Source organism: Pelecanus crispus, unplaced genomic scaffold (genome assembly GCF_030463565.1).
Source record: "Pelecanus crispus isolate bPelCri1 unplaced genomic scaffold, bPelCri1.pri SCAFFOLD_221, whole genome shotgun sequence".
Lineage (NCBI taxonomy): Eukaryota > Metazoa > Chordata > Aves > Pelecaniformes > Pelecanidae > Pelecanus > Pelecanus crispus.
The window spans coordinates 21,482-43,980 of NW_027461306.1; the positions used below are offsets into that span (position 1 = coordinate 21,482).

Here is a 22,499-nt window from a genome sequence, read left to right on the forward strand (position 1 = left end):
ATTAAGTTTTAAGTCATTGATCTTCAGCCATGCTAAAAGCTTTTGGGACTTGGTATTTCACCCCAGGATTGGATCCATAGCCCTTTTAAATTTTGGATTTTCAGAAATTGTGCAGGTGAGTAGGAAAAAGCAAATGTGAAAGTAAGAAACTGAGATGGAGAGGAGGAAATTATTTTCCTTTACAGAAGGAAGGGAAAGATGAAAACCAATGTGATTAGCATAGGAGAAATAATAGGGTGAAAAGAGAGGAGTCAGGTAAGTATTTACACTAATATTTTGTATTTAGTGGTCAGACATGTTATGCTTTCTGCTTGCATGGAAAACAGTTTGAGACTTCAGCTTTCTGACTAGCTGCTGTGCTGAGCCGTACTTTACTTTCTGTGCATTTTTGCTTTAGCACGGTTGCTTCTATGGAAGGCTTTAAATTGACTTTTGGAGCCAACCTGAATCACAAAATGCATTATCCTACTAGAAAATGATGACTGTCCCAATGTTCTGTCTTCCTAAGTTAGCTGTTAAGAAAACCACTATTAGACATCAAAAAATCAAAGCCAGTTTTTTATATATATTTCTGTTGTTAATTCTAGTCACTAGCATTTGGGGTAGGGCACAGGCAGGCAGGCAATAACACTTAAGTGGCAAAATTCGGGTGCAAAACTTAATTGTAATAATGCTGAAATTGAAATTGCTAATTAATCATTATTCAACAGGACTAGGCAAAGTCGATTAATTCATAACCAAATGTAGCTGTAGAACGATGGATTACTTACATTGGCTTTCATTACAGATTAGACATCAGTGTGGATTTCATCCATTAAGCTGTAATAAAATAAAGTAAGTTAGGAAATTGGCAAAAAAGTTTAATTCAGTAATTTGTTCATTTATGTGCTTAGTTACTGCTGATTCCCATGAGTATATATTGTATTATAGCAGAGTAAGTGTTTAGGGAAATTATGTACTTTTTAAACTGAGCGATTAACTAATATTTATATAGTGACTATAACTGGTCTTCATGAATTACCGTGCTAAAAACTTGTTTATTTTTAAATACAGGGATAGGGACCTCCCATTTTCTTATATTCACTTGGTGGTATGTATAAAACACCTTAACTGTCCACCTGAGCAACACTTTTAGTGTAATCAAGCCCTGAGCTGATGTACAGCAGAGTAGTATCCCCTCTAAAGCTGCCCCATTGCTGACTGGGGACAGAAAGAGTTAAAATGGGTGGAGCAGGGAGAGGCCTTATGGTGCCAATTCACAAATAATTTTGGACTGGTAGGCAAGGTAGTGTATTCATTTCTGCTGATAGAGGTAGGTAGGTCTGCATAAGAATTATGCTATAAATTGCTGTGTGATAGGGTTCCCTTTCCTGTGCAGTGTCTGTGTCACTGGGCAGCAGTTTTTAAGGGCTCCCAGTGAAGATACAAATACTGAAAAACTGACATAGCTGTACTCTTTATGTTCATTCTAAAAGGAAGATGAAATTAAACGCAGATACAGCTTTTAGAAGTTCTAAATAAGAGACTCCATGCTGTATAAGTAGCCCTTACTGTTACGTTGTTTTGCGTTAGTGTTACACTATTTTATGTTACATGACTCTAGAATTGTTTAGATCATATAAATTCTTCAGTGCAAAATCCCGTTTCAAGTGGACCAGTATTTAGATTTTAAAGACGTCTTTTTAATTGCATTGTAACTGACAACTCTGTATTGTCCTCATGTAATAGTATGAGGATGACTGTATTCTGAAATAGTCATTAATGGAAGACCATTGTATGCATCGGTTTCCAATGAGGTATGAATTGCACAGTCCCAGGATTACGTCTGTCAGACTTTCTGTACTAACGAGAAAGTGCAGACTGTGAACTGTCCCTTTTGCGTATATTCCAGCCCCCAGATCAGTGCCCAGGAGAAAAGCTCCCTTTCCCATCCTCTTCTCTGGTTATTTAAGCTTCGGTACCGCAGTTCTGTAAGAGCAGAGTCTTGGTTTTGCATCTGGGCTGGCAAGCTGGTGAAGGTGGTATGAAGAGGTTGTCCCCACAGACCTGCTCCACACTGAAGCTTCCTGCACAGAGACTGGGCTATATACCAACTTTAAAACCAGCCCTTCACCCATGACTCTTGTATTTAATTATAGTTCATTCAAAATAACCTTTATAATGTAAGTATCCATGACCATGACATAGGATTTCAGCATTTTTTCACAGCAATGTTTACTGTATTTAGTAACAAGTTACTGAAATATCAGCAGTGCCATTTTAAGTATCAGTTAAATGTGATATTTCCTGAATCAGGTCTTAATGTTGGGAATATAGAATCCCAATGATGTCAAGCTTTGATTTTTTACTTACAGCCAATAAGCTTAAAGCCCCAGTAGTACATAATTAGTCCTAGTAGAAAAACAAACTTTCTTTTATTTGGGTCAGACTTCATTTTTGTGCTCAGCATAGTGAACATGAGTAATATTCAGTAATAAAAAAATATTATGCAGCACAAACCTGTTGCATGTTCTGTGCAGATGAAAGTAATTAGTAAATTTTCTTTGTTCAGAGTAAAGGAAGTTGCGAATATGCTGTTTCTCATATTATTTTAATCCAAATGTTGTTATCCATAAGTATTCAGCTTAAAGATACGTTGCTAGGCTCACAAATACGTAGTGAACTTCACAGAATTAATTACACTTCAAATATGTGATTCAGAGTCTAAGATTCGGACCTTAGAATGGGATGAATCGCCCTCTGGAGGTGCCCGTTTCAGTCTACTGACTTCACAGGAATCCTGCTTTGAACTAACTCAAAGTTAAGTGAGTGGCCTGTCGCCTTAAGAGAGGAATAACTGAGCATTTCATACCATACTAGGTCTTTTCTGTAGACCTCTTTCTTTTTAAAAATGGCTGCCTTAATCCTCACCTTTTCTGTCAGTGTTCTTCTTGTATTGTTTCTAAAATGAATAAGCACAATTGTTGCTGTTGCTATTTCCTGTGTATTTTGTTTTTTCCTGTCCTTTTCAATCTTGTTATCTTATCTTTTCGTGTTATTTTTTTCTTTTTCCTGACTCTTTTTAGCTACCATCTCTTCTGAAGCTTTTCACTTGCTACCTCTCTGACCATCCTACCTTCTGTGTTGAGAGTATTGTCCTAACTTATGATGTGGAAGATTGCTGACCCTTTCCTCTGAAGCTGATACCAGTATTTTCCGAGAGAGATAATGCTGTAGTGAAGACATAGAAAAAGAAGAATATGGCACTCATGAATTTTTTATGGTTTTGAATAGTCAAGAAGTATTGTTGTTCTGCCTTCATATAAAATGTGCTGGTTTCCTAATGTACTTGTGATTTAAAGATGTTTGTAGAAATGTAAAATCAAATGTGAAGAATATAAAATCCATATTAAAGACATTTAAATTTAACAAAATATAGCATTAGTCTTTATTTTAAAAATTGAGTCCTACATGGCTCACTTGCAAAAAGTGGGGTAGATTTTAAAAGTTGTATACTGGTGAAGTCTGACTTATTAAAAGGTGAAATTACTTTCTTCCTCCCTATGGTAATATTTTCTTGATTTATACCTGTTAAAGATCTCCACTTCTCTTGTTCTCTGTCTTCTCCCTTTTTTTGTTCCTTTTGTTAACCTAAGTTTCCTGTTCCTTTCTGCACTGGACTCTCCTAACTCTTTTGGTTCAATACTGATCCATATTCCTCTCATGTATGCATCCATTTGCCTAAAATACTACCTTAAGCACCATCATACACATTCAAGAATATATTTACTTCTAAACACTGGATGGATCTGCTATTTTAGGACTTCCAGTAAACCAGATAAGAAACTTAACAATTCAGTGACAGCATTTTAAGTTTTTTATGACATATGTGCCTTCATAGGATCAAAGTACCTTGCCTACTACATCAATGGAATAATAATTATGGACAGAGATAAACATTTCTGTAAAAATACAGACTTATGGTACTTGTTCAATATAGGAATGCTAACTTAAAAAAAAGCATCTGAATGAAAGCAAACGTGCTGCATTCATAAATGGTATGGCAGAAGTTTTCAGATTTTATTTGCAGATAAAGAGGAATGCTAATGGAAACAGTGCTTTGTATTGATAGTAATATAAGCAGTTAAAGTTTTTAAGACACCTAAAAGATGTACATCCATAAAATCAGGAGAATTTTTGCAAATCATGCTTGTTAAAGCAGAAATATTAAATAAAAGTTAATGTTTTCTGAGGGGTAGGTACCTGCATATTTTATTACCTATACTAAATGTTCTTTAGATAATACGAATTCTTTGGATTGCAATAAAAGGAATGCCAAGTACATGATAAAACATAAATAGTGAAATTCAGAAGTTTTTGGTTTAGATGTGTAAAATACGATTCTGAAGCCTCTTCTGACACTTACAGTAATTTGCAATTACAGTAATAGCAACAACTTACTAGAAAATGATTGGAAGTGTGGCTGAGTGTCATTTATGGTCCCTAAAAGTTTTTAACTAGTGTAGTTATAAGCAGGACTTTGCATAATTTTGAGCCCATTAAAAAAGCACCACCTTTGCCAGATTCATTTATTGAGCATGAGGATCGCATTACAGACAAGGATTAGAAAGCAGAGGAAATTTGGAATCTCTATGCTGATGGTGAGGTTTTGTGATGTACAGTAGTAGCAGTGAGTTTTTTGTTAGAATGAATCAACTGCAACTAATTTTGTAAAAATGAACCATATGAAAATTATCCATAGAAAAAGAAAGACAGACTACTAAAAACTATGTAAAACCTGTTAGGATTTGCTGAGGTATATCCTCAAATGGTATAAATTGTCATGCTTAAAGTTAAGTCACCACTGCTTACTGAAGATTTGTCCTTTCTATTAACTATATAATACAATACAGATCCTGAAATAGTCCCTTACTTAATACCTGTATTCATTTTACAGTAGAGTTGTTATGGAATAAGGTCTTACTCATCATGAGAAATAATACAATTCTAACAATGGCATATTATTGTTAGAAGGAAGTACATCAAACTGACTTGAATTAGCATAGTTTTAGAAAATTACTTTGGTTTTGAGAGTACTGTATTGATATCACTTGTTAAGTTATAAAACTATTGCTTGTTTAATGGTACTACTAATGTAAAATTTAGAGTCGTAGTTTGAAGACAAAATTATTTTTACACTCAAGTTTATGTATTTTTGATTTGCAATTTTTGGGTGATAATGACTCAGTTAAAACAACCAGTTAAAGTGTCCATCTTTTTAATATATGACGACAGTGGGGAAAGCTGGAAATACTAACAAAACAGGAAACATTTTTTTCAGCATGTAAGTGTAACCATAGGGAAACACTTGCAAGAGGAGAATAAAGTTGAGTGAATATTGCTACACTGAGATGTGGAAACATACTTAATCTATAAAGTCCTGCAGGAAATAATCATGAAAAATTAGGTCTTTCTGTTCATAAACAGGTACATGTGGTCTTGAGAGGTGCAGCACCACTACAAATTCCATGAAATGTTCTTTGATCGCATTACAAACAAGTCTGGCTAAGACATAAATAGACTATAACTATCTGTTGCTATATAAGGACAATAAGGTGAGGGAAGCATAATTTATAAAATAACCACCCTGCTTGCGGATCCTGCAATTCACATGGCTGGCAGACACAGAAATAATTTCACAAATGAAAATGGAAGATGCAAAATCCATGAAGATTGTGTTGAAGGTTTGTTTCATTTGACTTTCTCTAGGATTATGAGGATCTCTACAATTACAATATATATACACACGTTATATGTATGTTATACATAACATATATTGCTACATGCATGAAAATAAATGTGTGAAAAGCTGTAAAAGAGGAATTTGAGTTACGTGCAAGAAATGTTTCAAAATAGGCTACAGGAGGATATTTTTGTATAGTACTTAAAACAACTGGAAGAAGTAATGAGAGTTAATTCAGTCCTGGATCTGACAATGATCAGAAAAAAAAAAAAAAAGCTAGATCTAAAATGAAGACCTTATGAGCATACAATACTTCTAGTTTAATACAGAGACCAGAAAAAAGGTAAACATACTGCGAAAATCACTGACAGAAATGTAAAGAGTTTGAAGAGTAATAGCAGAAAGCTGGATCAATAGCATTGCAATAGAGCAAGAGCAAGATTCCACTGTAAATAAATGCTTAGAGAAGTATAAAGTAGGAGAAAAGAAAACAGAACTGGAAATGGGAACTTTAATCTTGCCATCATGCAAAGATAAAATAAAATGGAAAGAAAGCTCAGACCATGTGATGCTATCTGAGAAAGCCTAATTAGCTGCTTAGTTAGTATAGTTTTGCTAATATAATCTGAAAATGTATGAAACTGTTAAACAAATACTAGAAAGCAGATTTTTTTTCAAATTTCTTCAGCTTTTAATTTTTATCTTTGTTTCCAATAGAATAATACTGAATAAAGGAAATCCAAGACCCCTATCTACAAATCAGATCACTTATTTGAAAAGATAGTTGAAGAGACAACAAACAAAAATGGTAATTGAAAATACAGAAGAGTACCTGAAAATATGAAGGGGTCCAGATTCTGTACCCCTGTTCTGCCCACTGGAGGTAGCACAAGGTAGCCAAGATCCATTCCTACTCCCAGACTGGAAAAACTCCTGCCATGGGGAAGTCACAGTCAGCCTAACACTGGTCCATCCCTCTCCCATGCCAACAGCTCCCATCCTTCACACAGGTGTGGCAATGGGAGCATGACAAGGTACGCCTACTCTCTACCAATTTTCAACTGCATTTAATTTCTTCGATGACATCTGTACTAGAAAACAAAACGGGCCACAGCCCAGTCAAGAGCTGGTAGCAAATTACAGTGCACATTCACATGGCTAGTCCGTCTGCTCTCCTGAAGCAGGGTGGCCTCCCTCGTTCGTACTGCCTACTAAGAACAATCCCTAACCCACGCTATTCCCCAAATCCTGCTGTGTCGTACCTGAGTGCTCGTTGGCCTCAGCGAAAAGCATACCAAAGAGCATGCTACCAGTTAAGTGGCATGGATTATCACATGGTAGAGCTCAAGCGTGCGCCTGGGCCCTGTTTAGCTCAGTAAACCAGATGTAACCTTATGAACTACATCCAGTTGGCAGTAATTACAACTGTACTAGCCTGCTTTAAATTAAAATCGCAATGGCACAAAACCCAGTAATCTATAGGTATCTTTCAGACTACTGTTTCTTGAACAGAAATGTCAATGAATGTATAAATTTGGATGTAATGTGTGACATAATAAAAAGGAAAGAAAGCATAGAAAATCTGAAAAGTCGGTAAATCAAGAAAGTCAGAGGAGGACAATAAAAGGCAAAACAGTACTTAGCTGATGTGGGAGTATTTTTAAATGGAAACTGGAAAGCCAGTTAGATGAGTGAATATTCTTTTCAAAATAAGCAAGGTTACAATAAAAAAGTCAGTATATGACCATTTGGGTAAATAGATTTAGTTCATTATTAAAATGCCGTTTGGGTCCCACCTATGTGGACGTCCTTGTAGGATAAAAGCCTGAGTATATAATGCATTTGCTTATGGTGTTTTATTCTGAGACTTTTGAGAAGGACTTGATGCTGAAGTGGTCACACTTCAATATAAAGTAGTGACCTCATCATGCACATGATGGGATAAGTGCTTTGCTGCATATTTATACAGATTTCAAAAAGGGATATTCAATAATATCTTGGGAGTAACATAATCTCTGTATTACTTGGACAGTTTTCCAGTATGTGATGTAATTACTATTAGGTTCCAGGTCGTATTTTGACCTAGTGAGGCCACCAGTTATTTTCACGATAATTTCTAATTTTACAGGTTGTAGAAAACTATGTGCAGGATGTACAAAAAGGATGCACATAAAATTACATTAATAAACTACTTTGTGACCTGGGATTAACTGCTGAAGTCTGAAGACAGAAAATAAAAAGGGAAGGGAAAATGTGGCAAGTCAGACGATGTTGGAAAATAATGTGTTAGTTGAGTATTGTCTTTTAAGTTACTCAGAGGTAAAGAGAGGAAATAAAGTGCTCAAATAAAAATATATGCAGATTCTGAAAGGGGTCAGCTCCTCTGGTGAGTGTTGAGGATCTCTACTTCCTACTTTGCAAAATCAGCGCTTGAAATATCTGTCTGAAGTGTGGTAAACTCAAGAAAGGTATCACAATGCCATTGGGTTTATGCAAAGAAAGCTGTCACTATTTTTGTTTCTATGTTACATGTAAAAATATAAAATTAAGGAGCTACTAGATCTGTTATATATAGTGCTGTTATAACCACACCTATGATGCTCAAGGCATTTTGGTATAGTGTCACAGGTAGTTTAAAAGAAAATAGATCAATGTAAAACAAGGTAACCACTCTCATGAAAACGTGATAAATTTACTAAATGTATGTAATCCACAACCAAAGTGATTTGGGGTGATGAAAATATTTATATATACAATACTGACTAATTTTAAATTTAGTCAGTATATAAAGGACATAAATGAAATAAATAAATTGGGCTAATTTTTAGGATGCTATAGATCAAAGGAAAATGGCCAGAAGTTGAGAAGGAAGGTTGGGAGTAGGTGTTTGGAAACAATTCTTAAGAGGAAATGATTCTTAATGCAACACTGGGAAGCAAATAGACCATCATAACAACTATTCGGCAAGAAATTTACTTATAGATTAAGTAGCATAATTTATCTGGAGAATCTGTCCTGCAGAAATGCAGGCAGCTTTTCTGGAGGAACTAACTGGCTATTCTGGCTTTACTGCATTGCCATCAACTGTATGTGCAACACAATGGGGAACTATGTTGGGAGAAATCGCTTCTGTAATATGAATGTACGATTCTGTACCTTTGGCTTGCTTTGGCTTCAGCAGAGTTAATGTTCTTGCAAATAATAGAAATATGTTCTTACAAATAAGAGAAACTACATAAAAAAAAAAAGCAGGAGAACATCAACAAAAAATGTAAGAAAGTAGAATTATATACACATAGATGGAGAAGAACATAAAGCAAATCTGTCACATATATTACATACCCGTCTGAAAAAAAAAAAAAGTGTTCTTTCTTATAATGACCTTGTAATTTTGAAATGCAAATGCATTATATAAAATTCTAACACTGTGATCCCCTCGAGCATAGTTTTAGAAAATGACATGAAACAACCAAACAAAATATTTGAAGTTGTCCACTTCTCTTTGAATACAGTGCATATTCTAAAGCTAATATCTGAACTGCTGGAACTGGTAGTTCCTGTTTTGAGGAAAAAAGTCGTTTTAAGACTTCTATGAAAAGAGATTCTGAAAAATATTATGGCAGGTAGTGCAGGTACAACTCTGCTACAGAAGTGTTCATAAACTTCTCCTCTCTTCATTGCAAATACATTCTGTGCCCATTGCTCCTGCTTAAATAATCACTTGTTGGGGGTTTGCCTCTCTGTGTTTCCCGAGGAAGTGGGGGGACATAGTATTTAGGAGCTGCTGGAAACTATGTTGGAGTATGGCAAGGAGGAGATGCCTACATCAGAATTTTGGCTGAAGGGTAGAGGAATTGTAAAAAGGCTTTTCCGGAGATGAGGAATGAGTGGCTCTGAGCAGGAGTGTAAGGCTGCTGGGAGCCCTTAAGCCTATTTACTCATTTAGTATATTGAGAGCACACCTAGTTATCATGGGATTTGGTTGTTTTGCAGTTGGATAGATTAACTAGATTACAAAGAACAACTACTAAATTTCAGGAATTCATTATGAAAGTACCCTATGAATAAACTGTATGAATATTAAAAAGCAAAACCAAACCATAGAAACCACTTCTTAGAAGAACTTTCATATGTGATTGTGGTATAGTTGCATAGTCTGTGCAAGTGAAGTAGAGCAAAGAAGCAGAAAATCTGGGCTAGATGTCATAAACCACTGCCCAGTTTTTAACTTTTTTTTTTTTTCCTTCTTTCCAACAAAATAAATTGGAGATTCCTGGGATAAACTATCTCTGGTTAAAAAAAGTAAAGAGACTAGATTCTCTAGAGGCAGGCATCTGGAAATAAATGTGAAGACAGCCAGCCACTGCAGCATTTAGAGCACTTCTTTGATCTGTTGTTATCTTACATCCTTTGTTTTACTTTTCTTGGTCCAGAATATTTCTGCTTTATTCAGACGAAGCTCATTGAAAACAATGCAGAATGTGACATGCTTTTACCACGAACTAATAATTGTGTAATCATCAAAAAGGGACTCCACAGTATACTTCAACTAGCAACATCCTTCTGCCCCCATTTCAGCAGACGTTATTTATTTTGAGACAATAGAGAAAGATACAGGCTTGGAGTCAAATCTTCCTTCTGTTATGCTTGATTCTCAAAGAAAACTAGATTTATGCCTTCCTGTCCATCCATCTATCTGTCTGCTTACTTATTAAGAATATTATAATTCTTGGTTTAGCTGTTAAACGTAAAAATAAAAGTTACAGTATTACTAAGTAGAAGGCATACAAAATCCCTGTTTTATCCAGTTCTTTGAAGAGAAGAAAAAAAATAAAACCAAGAACAATTCAAAGAAAATTAAGTATCATTACTAATTTCCAAAAAAGTTACTGAAGAGATGGACAGATGCATTTTGTTCCAAGGGCCTGTGGGGCCTACTGCTCTGCAGTACCACAAAATTCCAAGTAACATTGATACTACCTAGTTTTACAGATGAAGCAAAATCAAAGAACGCTAATGCAAAATGGCCAGAATAAAAGTCAGTGAATAAAATTGTTGTATCTCTGTGTTAAAATAAAATCTAGAAAAGGAAAATTATTTTGATGTCCAGGTAAAGATGAATCCATAGGAGAGCACATGATTGAAAAGGTTTTTGGAAAGCAGGATTTATCAGGCACATTTCAAAAGAGTTGTGCTTGTTTAGTCTTGTGAAGACTGGGGAAAATAATCTGACAGCTAAAGACTATTGTGAAGAAGATGGTCATCAACTGTCTTTTGTACCCAGTTGTGGAAGGACAAGAAAAAATTATCTTAATTTACAGTGAAGTAGAACAGGCTACATATTTGGAAAAAGACTGGAACCAAGCTATCTGGCGATGCTGGAGCATCTTCCTCGCTGGCAATTTAGAACAGCTTAGACAAGAAGTTGCTGTCATCACAGTGCTCTTACATCTTCTTTCATAGTTGTTGGCTCCACTCAGTAAATAATCTGGAACATTGAGAAGTAATTTGAAAAATAAATTCGGAATGTGGAGATGAAATTGGATAGTCTGAACACATGATAAATCATCAAAAATGCAGGTATCATTTTTTGGTCAATAGATGTATTCTTGTATTTTGTATGCCTTTATATATTTTAATTTTCACTTAATTTTAAAGTTCATATACGTATAATTTCTATTTACAGATCGTCGATAAGGATAAAGCATGTTACCTGTTCATGCAAGCAGTGCTATTACTCTGCTTACACTACTTGATCCTCCGGGCAGGAAGCTTTCAGCATTGTCAATACCCTTTTTCCTTGGCTTCTAATTCTATCTAGCACATGCTCTTCAGGTATGTATAGCTTTGTAGATATTATGGGGAGATATTCTGCATTCAAAACACATGTAGTTTCTTTTAAGTCACATATAGATAACTAGAGTTTATTATTTGACAGAATATCTGAAAAAGTCTGATTCCTAAACAAAACCAGAACTTTGATGATGAATTTTACTTTCTGTGGTTAACAGCCTATTTTTACTGTGATAAGTAAAGCCTGTTAGTAATAAAAATGAAACCTAGTATCTATGCTGTGATAATGGAACCCTAAAGTGAAATTAGTTAGTGATATTAGAAAGTATCACTTGTATTTCTGCTCCAAACCTCAAGATATTTTATTTTCCTGTACTCAAAAACAACATTAAAGAATATGTATGGTTCATGTTAGCGATGTTCATGGCCTTGATTATAATGTGAATCGTTCGTGTATATGCTTTTGTTAGAGCATAAAATATGTAACATAAGAGAGCAAGGATACTGAAGGAATGAAGATCATTTGCCTATTCAGAATACTGACAGAATTCAGTCTATTCAGAATACTGGCTAGTATGTCTGTTCTTTCTAAGAAATTCAATTTGAAGGATGATGAGCAAGCCGTTTATATTTATTACTGTGATAATGTTAGCTGCTTAAGGACTTGCGTGTTCATATCAAACAATAATTAAAGTCTTTAAATTAAAGTGTTTATCTTCCAGTGTTTTTTCTTGTATTAGGTCTGCAACAGGAAAGGCTGTGAACGTTGGCAAATGGACATTTTATTCTACCTTCTTCCCTCAAATTGTGTTAGAAACATTTCAATTATTAGAAGCAGCTGTATTACAAATGTGAATAGTGTACAGAGAATCAAGTGGCTTTCAGTCAGTTAACCTTACGGAGAGGAAGATCTAAGTAAGAGAAGTAGCATCCCTTCATTTTTGTAGCTTGCTCTGTCTTGTTATCTTGGTATAGAACCAAGGGGTTCCAGTATAACTTTTCTGTTTAATACTGCACTTGAATCATCCAGATTTGCCTGGCTTTGGTTTATGGTTGTTTTTTTTTTTTTTTTTTTAAAGTAGGAGACATATACTTGTGCTATTTGAGAATTAACTTAGAAAGAGACCACCAAAGTCTTAAAACCTTTATAATACAAGCCAATCTGGAGAAAGATTGTTGTCAACTTGAATAGAATTATTCAAGAATATGAATTACATACAACTGCACCTTTATATTAATACAGTTGATATAGAAGAAAAACAGTATAGGTCAGAGAAGCTTTTGGAGGAACATGTCTAGCAAATAACTTTAGAATGTTTAACTTGCACTTTTTTGCAAGGATAGGAAAATACAATTCCTGGATAGAAGTGACATACTGCTTTAAAAAGGCCTCTGAAAGTTGAGTGACTTGACTTCTCATGAAAGTCAAAGAAGTAGCTTATGATCCAAGATGTTTCATGAAGAGAGAATAATGGTTCTGAATTGTGAGATGCCTTAATGAACTGAACAAATTGAGAAAAATGAAAAAACTACTAAGGCTCTTTTTACTTACAATTGAAATCTAAGGTTGTCTGGTTTTACTTGTCAGAACTTGCTTTTCAACATGTATATTAATTTAATAATTTTTGTAATTGGAACATTCACATTTATATTTATCGGTTAAAGTTACGAAATACAAACTATATTTTCAGCTTTCCCATTTAATATTTTATTGCACAGTTTAAAAATAATTTTTGCTGACTAAACAAAATATTTACTTAACCAGAGGGGGTTTATTATGATTAGAAATGTAGTTTTCCTGCATATCTTCAGAGGCCCAATGCAGCTACTACATAAATCAACCCCCAGCAAGGTGCCTGTGTCTATTTTGGATAGTATGATACTCAGAAAAATATAGAGCTAATAATATAGAAGGATCTAACCCCCATTTTCAAAGGTGCCAATGAATTTATCATTTAATAATTTTGAAAATATTACTTATAAATTAAATGACATTCAGAAACAGTGAGTGGTTAGAAAGAAGAAAAATATATGCAGTTTGATTAAGTGAGGTAAACAACCATATACAAGGAAAACGGAATTATATAATATTTATTTAAGTTGGCAGGAGAATGTTTAATTGGAGGTAGAATTGGGAAAACATGGTATACAGTTATTCTGAGTTGTTCTATTTTAGCAGATTTAATAATGTTTTTAAATGGTGGTAATCTGCTTATTTAACATAACTGCAATCGCACTGGACAAAGTAGTAGAAACTGTACTTCAGAAAGACAATCCTATGGTTGGATATAGGTTGGAAAGTATAAGTGTTAGCGTTTAAGAGTGTGGAAGTTTTCTGGCCAATGTTGAGAAATAAATAAGAAAATATCAGAATTAAGAAAATATTTTCTCTGGAGTACTAGAAAGTGTATTTGTATGTAGTTTTGGGCTCTCCAGACTAATATTGTGATGTACAGTAATAGTATAAAAGGGTGGTTGCTTTCTTAATGCAGTTTGTGTGTGTGTGTGTGTTAATTTGTATAGCCCAGTTTTCCATCTAAGTTGGCCAAAGCACAGAGAGTTCTTTTAATTGCTCAATTTTTACAAAGAGCATGAATAACTCATCTGGGATGCTTTTGGCTGCTTCTTTGAGTGGTTGTGTAGCTGGATTTCATTGCTGGTGTGTATGTGCCCCGTGAGTGCAAGGACAAGTTATTTGGACAAGCAGAGTCCATTCGATGGTATCAGCAGACTACTACTTGAAGCACCCTCATGTCCACTATCCTCAGGGCATTAAATAATGGCGTAAGTACAAACATTCATGATTTCATTATTTCCATCTTACCACAAAGATAGAAATAATGCAGTATATGTTCTGAGTCATTTAAATTCATATGTAATCGTATAGTTAATTTCATGCAGTAAATTAAGTCTCCTTATGACCATAAGCAAAATACAGTTTGAGTTGACATACTAGATATATCTCTTTATATAATGATAAAGGAGTCATAAGTTACTGGGATTTAAGATTTTCCTTAGTGTGATTCTTCAGAGCGCAACATGTCCCGTCATAACATTTCCTTTTTCCAAGAGGAAACGTACAGCAGGGGAGGGAGGGAGAAGACTTCCCTTGAACAGAAGTCAATTTATTTCTAAATTCCACAAGTAAAGCTGTAGTTATGATTTAAGACAGTGTCTCTTACTCAGTGTCCTAAAAGCTATGATTCTGAGCTTCTGGGACGTATCCATTACCGGGTTCCACTTGTATTTGCAGGGAAGTCTGATGGAGGCAAGAGGAGCGTGATTCCCAGCACAAGTTGCTGCCCATGCACATAGCAAGGGATAAAAGGTTCATCAGCAATACGGCACGCCTTTGATTCATGTATTTTAAAGTCCGGAGCCTGAAAAGAACTATTTTATTACTTGCATGCTCCCTGCAGGGACCTTGATAGTGACTGGCTTTGTGTTGAGTGCCTTATGTATTTATAGCCCCAATAGTAGTGATCGTCTTTGTATTTTAAGTACTGTGTTGTACATAGTGCTGAGTGACTTGTTGGTCTCATGGCTTTTCTCTCTTATTCTCTAACAAGCTATCTGGCTTATTAGAAACAATAAACACCACAAATGGATTCCCTTCTACGACTGATTGCAGAAACAAATGCACCGTTACAAATCAGTGACAGCCTTCTGTATCTCCAACTTTACAGAAAGGGTGAGGGGGCTAGCAGTTCAGTGTCAGCTATCAGTGCCTCAGCACTTTCATTTGCTATTTCAAATTCAGGCTGGAGTAGTATCCATAATCTCCTAACCAATCACTAATCCTCAGGGATTTTGAACTGCCAGCCTGCAAGATGTCTATTTTTACATAGGGGTCCATGCAGCAGAGAAAAGACATTAGATTCCTCATAGGAACACTAGACTACTTAAACAGAGTGCTGCTACGCTTCAGTCTTTCTCGTGAATCAAGCAGGAATTTTCTGTTGGTTTTGTGTTCCCCCTGCCTCCTCCCAGAAAACGTAGCTGTCATCACAGCCTGTCTCAGAAGATAAAGGACTGAAGCGTAGTACCACAACAGATGATTGATTCAGTTCACACAGGTCTCAAACTATATGATCGATAGTTCTCAGACTTGCAAAAACAGCAACATTGATTTGAAACACTTGGTTATGGTTTTGCTGTTATACATCATATTATCAAGAGCTTTTTACTTCCCAGAGGGGAGATCCTAGACAGTAACAGGTCAATTAAATCAGCTTCTAGGTCATCTTTTAAGATCAGTGAAAACATCTCGGCATTTATAGTCTCTCACAAAACATTCTGTACTTTATCTACATTGTGCACAAAGTTGACTGAAACCCCAGCCTTGTAACTACCTGGTACATGCCACGTCAGATGTCTGTGGCACACAAAGAAGTCCTCTCCTCATTAAACTTTGAACAAATGATACTCAGTACAGTGTCGTCTTCATACCTTGATGTACCAAGGGTCTGGGTGACAGACAGGCCTATTCAGAGACAGGGATTTGCTTGCATTCAAAATCTCTGTGATGCTCAGGGGATGCTTTGTCTCCATCTAAATATCTCAGAGTCAGGACCTCCTGCCTTGAACAAAAAGTACCTTTGGTTTTGGTTTCCAGGGACTTACCAAACAAGTGCTGATAGTCAATGGGATAATTAATTATATGTTTTGTCAACAAGCCAGTGAGGGGCAAGACCATCTTCAGGAACTTTTATGTGGCATATGGCTCTGAATTAAGCCAGTCAGAACCAGGCAACATTTGGGGTCGGATTTGGTAATGTTAGAGGCTCTGAGCCTTTCTAACCTTCAGCATATCTAACCATCATAGCAGGGAGTCAACAGCAATGACCTGTCTTCCAGAGTTACCTTTTTCAAATGGGGACTCCTAAATGTGTGCTTGTTCATAACAGACACAAATAGGTGTCCTGTTCTAACTACAGGGATGCTGAGAGCTCCTGAAAAAATGTTTCGTTTACCTGTTTAATAACATGGGGTTTGTTTGCCTTTTTTTTTTTTTAACCTTTCTTTCTGTCTTGTGAAACTTTCAGTACAGTCTCTTCACCTGTTTAGTCAAACATACTCTTCCTAAATAATAATCAGATCCTGCAGACAAACCCAGTGTGATTATAGCTGATAGACTGGGCGTTGCCTAGGTGAAATCTGCTGACAGAGACTATTTCGCAACAGTACAGATCATTTTGTGTCAAATAGGGTCACTTTAATTAGAGTTACTCACAAACCTAAATGAAAAGACTTTCTGTTTGAGTATCCTAGCATCGTCAGTCTCCTTTAACCTCTTCTACTTCAATAGTACGGGACTGTTTAATAGCTTTGACACTAACTGGAGTTTACATAATTTCTCTAAAAGTGCTTTTTTCTGCAGTAGCTGCTTATCTTCTTCTGTATAGGGATACAATATACCTTACCTTGTAGTAAGATTTCTGAAAGGCCTTTGTTTATATTTTTACCTAGGAATGGAGACCTGTCTTACCTATCCGTATAATTTTTTACTAATAGAAACTGGGCTTTCCTGTCTGCTTGAGAAATATTCCTGTACCTTGTAAAACACATAGCAGGGAAAATGAGAGTATTCTGCATGGGTTATGAATCTCTTACTGAAATAATAGGAAACTCTCACAATCTTTTGCTGTTTTAATTATGATGTTAACTGTGCCCACTTAAGGACTACTGCCAAACTCTAGAAACAATGCCCTCCTCCTTTAGAGGAAGCTTGAACTACTTTATCTGCAGTTTTCTACTTCATTCTTTAGATAAAGTTTACATTGATTCCTTGAGCTTTAGCTCTTAGCGAGTAATTTTCTTAGAATGGGGCTGATTTCTGTGGATTGGCAAATTTTCTTCTCTTCATTTCCACTCCCTACCATTCTTTTAGATTCTGCTTGCAGAAAGACCAGCAGGGTTTTAAGAGCACAATATGCATGACTGCATCTTTTCCTCTAATGCATCTTCCCTAACAGTGGGAAAGAATGGCTCTCTCAGAATGTGCTCATCTAAGCTTCCAGTTCCCCAGGATCTTGGAAGGACTTCTGTGCAATAGCAGCTTCAGCATCTGCCACAGATAGCAGGCAAACTGGTGGTTGATTGGCAGAGCTAAGAAGAAATAGATTTCCAGCACAGGGGCAATGGACAACTCTTCAGAGACTTTAATTACAGCACCCCTCTAACACTTCTTCAAAACAGCAATAAATGTTTTAAACTCACACATGAAAAGGATGGACAGGGATCAACTTTTCACCTTCTCTATCAACAAAAAAATTAGGGTGCATCAGATGAAGCTGGCAGTAGGCAGGTTCGAAGCAAATAATACAATAAATTATATTGGTTTGTATGTTCATGGGTAATACACTCATGACATTCTTTGCCTAAAGACAGTATGGATGGAAGAATTTCACATGGGTGTAAGGAAAGACTGCACAAGACCTTGGAAGAGAGATCTAGTAAAGGTCACTGAGTAGACAAACTGCATCAGGCTCAGGAAACCCTGTGAGCTAAAACAAAGTTGGATGCTGGAACCCATGGGCATTATCAAATGTGCTTGTACTGGTCCTTCTGTTCTTTGAGAGAGTACTTGGGTAAGAATTGGCTTATGTCCACTGTTGGAGATAGGTAAATGGGCCAAGCGTATGCCTGGCCTGAACGGGTCTGACCTCTCTTGTATTCTTAAAATAAGGTTTATTTATGAATCTTGGCCTACTTGCAGTCTTTGCAAAAATGAAACAAATAATTTCAGGACCTTCCCCTCTTTAAATTCAACCAACTAGAGCCAACCTTAGTCATTCTTGTTCCTTTTACTGCACTGTCAGCTTTGCTAACTACATAGTCTGTGGTATTTCAAAGATTTTATGACATGTTAATGAAATGCCTCTACCTTGCCTCTCTCCCCTCACTTAATCATGCCCTTACCTAAACCAAACTTTATTCATCTTTATCACTTTAGAAACTTGTTGCTACCATTGTAATTTCGAGTAATGACTTTTCTTGTTTCCTATGCTGGCCTTCAGATTCTCTCTACTACAGAGAGGAAATCTTTGAGCCTGCCAAAGAAGAGAGCAAGAAAATTAATAGAAAATCCATGGGATAGTGTTGTTTCCATCACAGTAATTTGGGAGGAGGAGTTTCATTCTGATCCTTGTTAAGTGAATAAATCAAATCCATAGATCTGTAATGCCACATCTGTAAGTCATGTTCCAAAATGCAGAAAGCCAGGTTCACAACCTTTGGACGTTTTCAGGAATAACTTTCCTTCTCTTCCTTTCAACCTGGGGAGTTGTCCTGGTAGTAGGTTTATCCTCCTAAGTCACTTAGCAAGGACAAGGAAATTCAATGGGAAGTCTCTATATTTAGCCGAGATTAAGGTGGTTGATGCTTATGTTCAGTTCCCTGGTTAGCTTAAAGCCCTTCCAATTTTCAGTAGATAAGCATAGGTGAACACAGCTAGAGCCGGAGGAGGAGGGGAATAGGAAGGGATGGAAGAACAGGGGAGGATCTAGAGCCCTTCATAGCATCCTTTCACCCTCTGCCTCCTGCTGCTGGTAAATCTGCACCTGAACAGCCAGTGCTTTAAAAAAAAAAAAAAAAAAGCCTCTCCTGTTTGGCTTTTTACTTTTAACACCTCAGGTGTTGAACAAATGAAGGCAAACCTCTGTGCCAGGGCTCTGTCTCTTTAACTTTGTATGTACACCAGCAGGCACAGTAGGAACCCGTTCTGTTTTGAACATACTATAGCATAAATGGCTGATAAATCAGAAAGGAAGGAATCCACATTTTCTATTACTTGTTTGGCCTCCTGGAATGATTAATATATGTTTAATGAGTTCTGTGTGCATGCTTTATCTAAATTAAATGTTTCTTTTTAACAAGACCACTTAAAATTAAGTGTGCAAGTAGGGCAGCTGGTATTAAATTTACTATAGTGTTTTAAAATAACACAATAAAAATGCTATGCAACACGGTTTTTGGTGCCACAGTTTTAGAGAAAGTCAAACCACCGAAGGGGTGGAAGTCACTGGCAGAGCAGTTGGAACTATAACCTACAGAATGCTGAACCTGATTCTGATAGTTTTTTTTATTCCTCTTTTAATGTACTCATCTACTTTATATTAATGCCTAGTATGTTCAAAATTGAAAAATCCACTGGGAGATGAAAAAGCAGGCAATTTCATTTTTTCTCATCAGGTCCATGAATGAAAACTGTATGAGGATGAGATGTACTAGTTCTAAAGTCTTGAAGGTCATGCTGACCAGAAACAATCACTTAAGTTCACCAACTAGCAGTGATTAGTCCTTGTTGAATAAATCGGTTTTCAGTGCAGTATGTTCTGATAATCGTTTTTTCTTACATGTTATGTACATCTATGGTTATTTAATATAACTGATAAAAAAAATGAAGTGCTCTCTTGCTACATTTTAATTGAATTCCATTTTCCATCTACACACAGTTTACAAATTATAATTGGAAGACTGAATCATGTGGTAAAGAAAAGTCATTAAATTTTCTATCATAAAATGTAAAAACTAAGAATCAGAGGTTAGTTTTATAGATGATTAAATAAAAATTGTACAGGCATGAAATAACAATCTGGATAGCAAAAAGAATCCTATTTTGTAAAGGAAGTATATTTAGTTGAATAAGGGCCTTTAAAATGGGGGTGGGGGGAAAAGCAAATGTAAAACTGGACCAGAATAGACTGCATGAGACAAGGTCTTTCTCTTTTCTGTTTTAAAAGATAGCTAGAATTGATAATTGTAAGTCAAGAGACACAAACCAATCCGCCCAGTCTGCTGATAACATGTACTTGTAGTTCTGGGTCCTAAACAAACACAATATGGGCCTTGCAAGTGCTTTAGAAAGCCCTGGTTAATAATCAGTTGTCCAGGAGTCCCCTCTGACCTGCGCGGCCCTCCTTCGTCTTGGAACAAAACCCCAGCAGCTGTTGCTTACATGAGCCATCGCCGTGCGTAACTGCACCCCTTGCCACTGCCTCTGCCTCCCTCGGCTTTCTCGCTGCGTGCAGCGAGAGAAACCTGCGTCTGCAACTTGCGTTCAGATCAAGCTAAAGAAAGCTGGGCAGCTGAGTTACTGAGACCTGCCTCGGAATAAGGTAGAAGGAGATGACCTAGGTTAGATGACCCTGACTATCAAGAGTGTTGCCTTGACAAATAGTAATTGCTTGACAATTGCTCTAGGCTTGGAAAACATATGTTATCATGTTCATGCTGTATCCACTGATAGAGGTTGTTTTCATTACACATACTGGATATTTCTAACTCCACTGAACCTACTGATGTGTGAAAACATAGATAAGTTCAAACTAGAAGTCTCAAGCTTGAAAGTGTGAAACTTGATTTGTTCGAGTTATTCCTTTCAGCTAACGGATGTCTGTCTTTAACTCAAGAATCAGTCTATGTCCAGCATCTACAGTGGTCTTTGAAATGCCTTTTTTTTTTTTTGAATGGTGTCTTTGTTAGGGCTGGAGAAGTTTCAATGAAATAATATCTCAGTTTTGTGCTTGGTGAATGCTATTGTATTAATTATCTCCTTGTATAGATTTCAGCATTAAGGCTGTTGAACACATTAAAGAGTAGTCCACACTAACAGCTCGGTATTTAAGGCATATGCAGAAGTTCAGCATTGATTACATATTTTATACACTGTAAGAACTTAAATTTTTTTGGTCTGTACTGTAACAGAGCTTCCTTTTGAACTACTGTCTACAGTTACTGTTTCCTCCCCTTTCGGCAAAAGTTTTAGTAATAATATAAACATGAGCCTCTTTCAGTTGAAAAATATTTCATTTTATTTGAAATAAAGTACTCCTTTTTCTGAAAAGCTGCCGAGTCTCTCCCTGAAATAATCTTGTCATTTTATATTTTTCCTTATACCTTAACACGTGTCCGCTTAAGTATCGAGAAACTTCTCAGTGCAAAAAAGGCTGTAGAGGCACATAAAAGATCATAGGAAATTTTTTTGGAGGGTATAGATTGCTAAAATTAAAAAAAGGGGTGGCAGCATGCAATATATAGCACTCATACAGGCTCAAGTGGTTAGAGAGGTGTATGCTTGCTGTATTAAAGAAAAGGCAGCAGGAGTCTGTCAGGGGTCAGTACATGGTCACTCATGGCCTCAGGGGCATAGAGGTAGAATCCTTGTGACATGATTTGCAAGAGAATGTGTGGGCTCTGATTCATTCATTTGCACAGCATCAGAAAGTAAATAAGATACTGCTTGCTTATTTGATGAAGACTTCAGTCATCCAACTGAGCATCTTCCATTAAACTTCTTTTCTTATCTTTCTCTCCATTTTCATGTCCCTCTTGCATATTTCCAGCAGGCTCTCCTCTAGAATGATGAATCTTATGCATGAGAAAAGGACAGTTTTGCTACTACTTGTAAACTTGTTGTCGTATGACACAACCTGTCATTATTTTAATTCTTGCTTTCAAATGAAATGTCTGCTAGTCTGTATGTCAAAATCGTGTATTATAAACAACTACAATAGTAATACCTAGATCTAATATACAGCTTTTTATCTATAGATCTCAACCTTTTTTAAGCCTGGAATGAGATTTTGTTCCTTTTAAAACTCACAGAGCTCAGGTAGAAGTGGCTGAGCCAAGACTGAACAGCACTTACACCTTCTCACTGTTGGGCCGCTTGACAGGTTATCTATCACCTGTCATGATGATACACCTAGCATGATGATACAGCTCTTCTTGCCCCTGAGTGCCCCTGACTCACAGCCCAGCCCCTATGCAGTGCTAGGTGCAGGCTCTCCCACTGGACCCAAAACTTCCCCTGTTCCAACAGGAGGAGGCTGATGTCTTCCTTCCACAGTTCCTACAGAAGGATCCTTCCCTGGGTGAGATAATGAGGCTTTTAGTGCCCTTTCCCAGTCAGGTCTTCATATCTAATGTGAAGAGTGTGAAAGACTGGTGAGGATTTCAATCACACTAATTTTCGCTTCTT

At 36.4% G+C, this 22,499-nt stretch overlaps 1 long non-coding RNA gene across 1 annotated transcript in view; it reads right to left on the reverse strand.

Annotated features, from left to right (window-relative positions):
- Window positions 1-22,499, reverse strand: part of LOC142596920 (uncharacterized) — a 49,193-nt gene that overhangs the window by 19,979 nt on the left and 6,715 nt on the right. The window contains exon 2 of the long non-coding RNA XR_012831933.1: window positions 771-819. This is a non-coding gene — a long non-coding RNA (uncharacterized LOC142596920). The remainder of the gene's footprint in view (window positions 1-770; window positions 820-22,499) is intronic.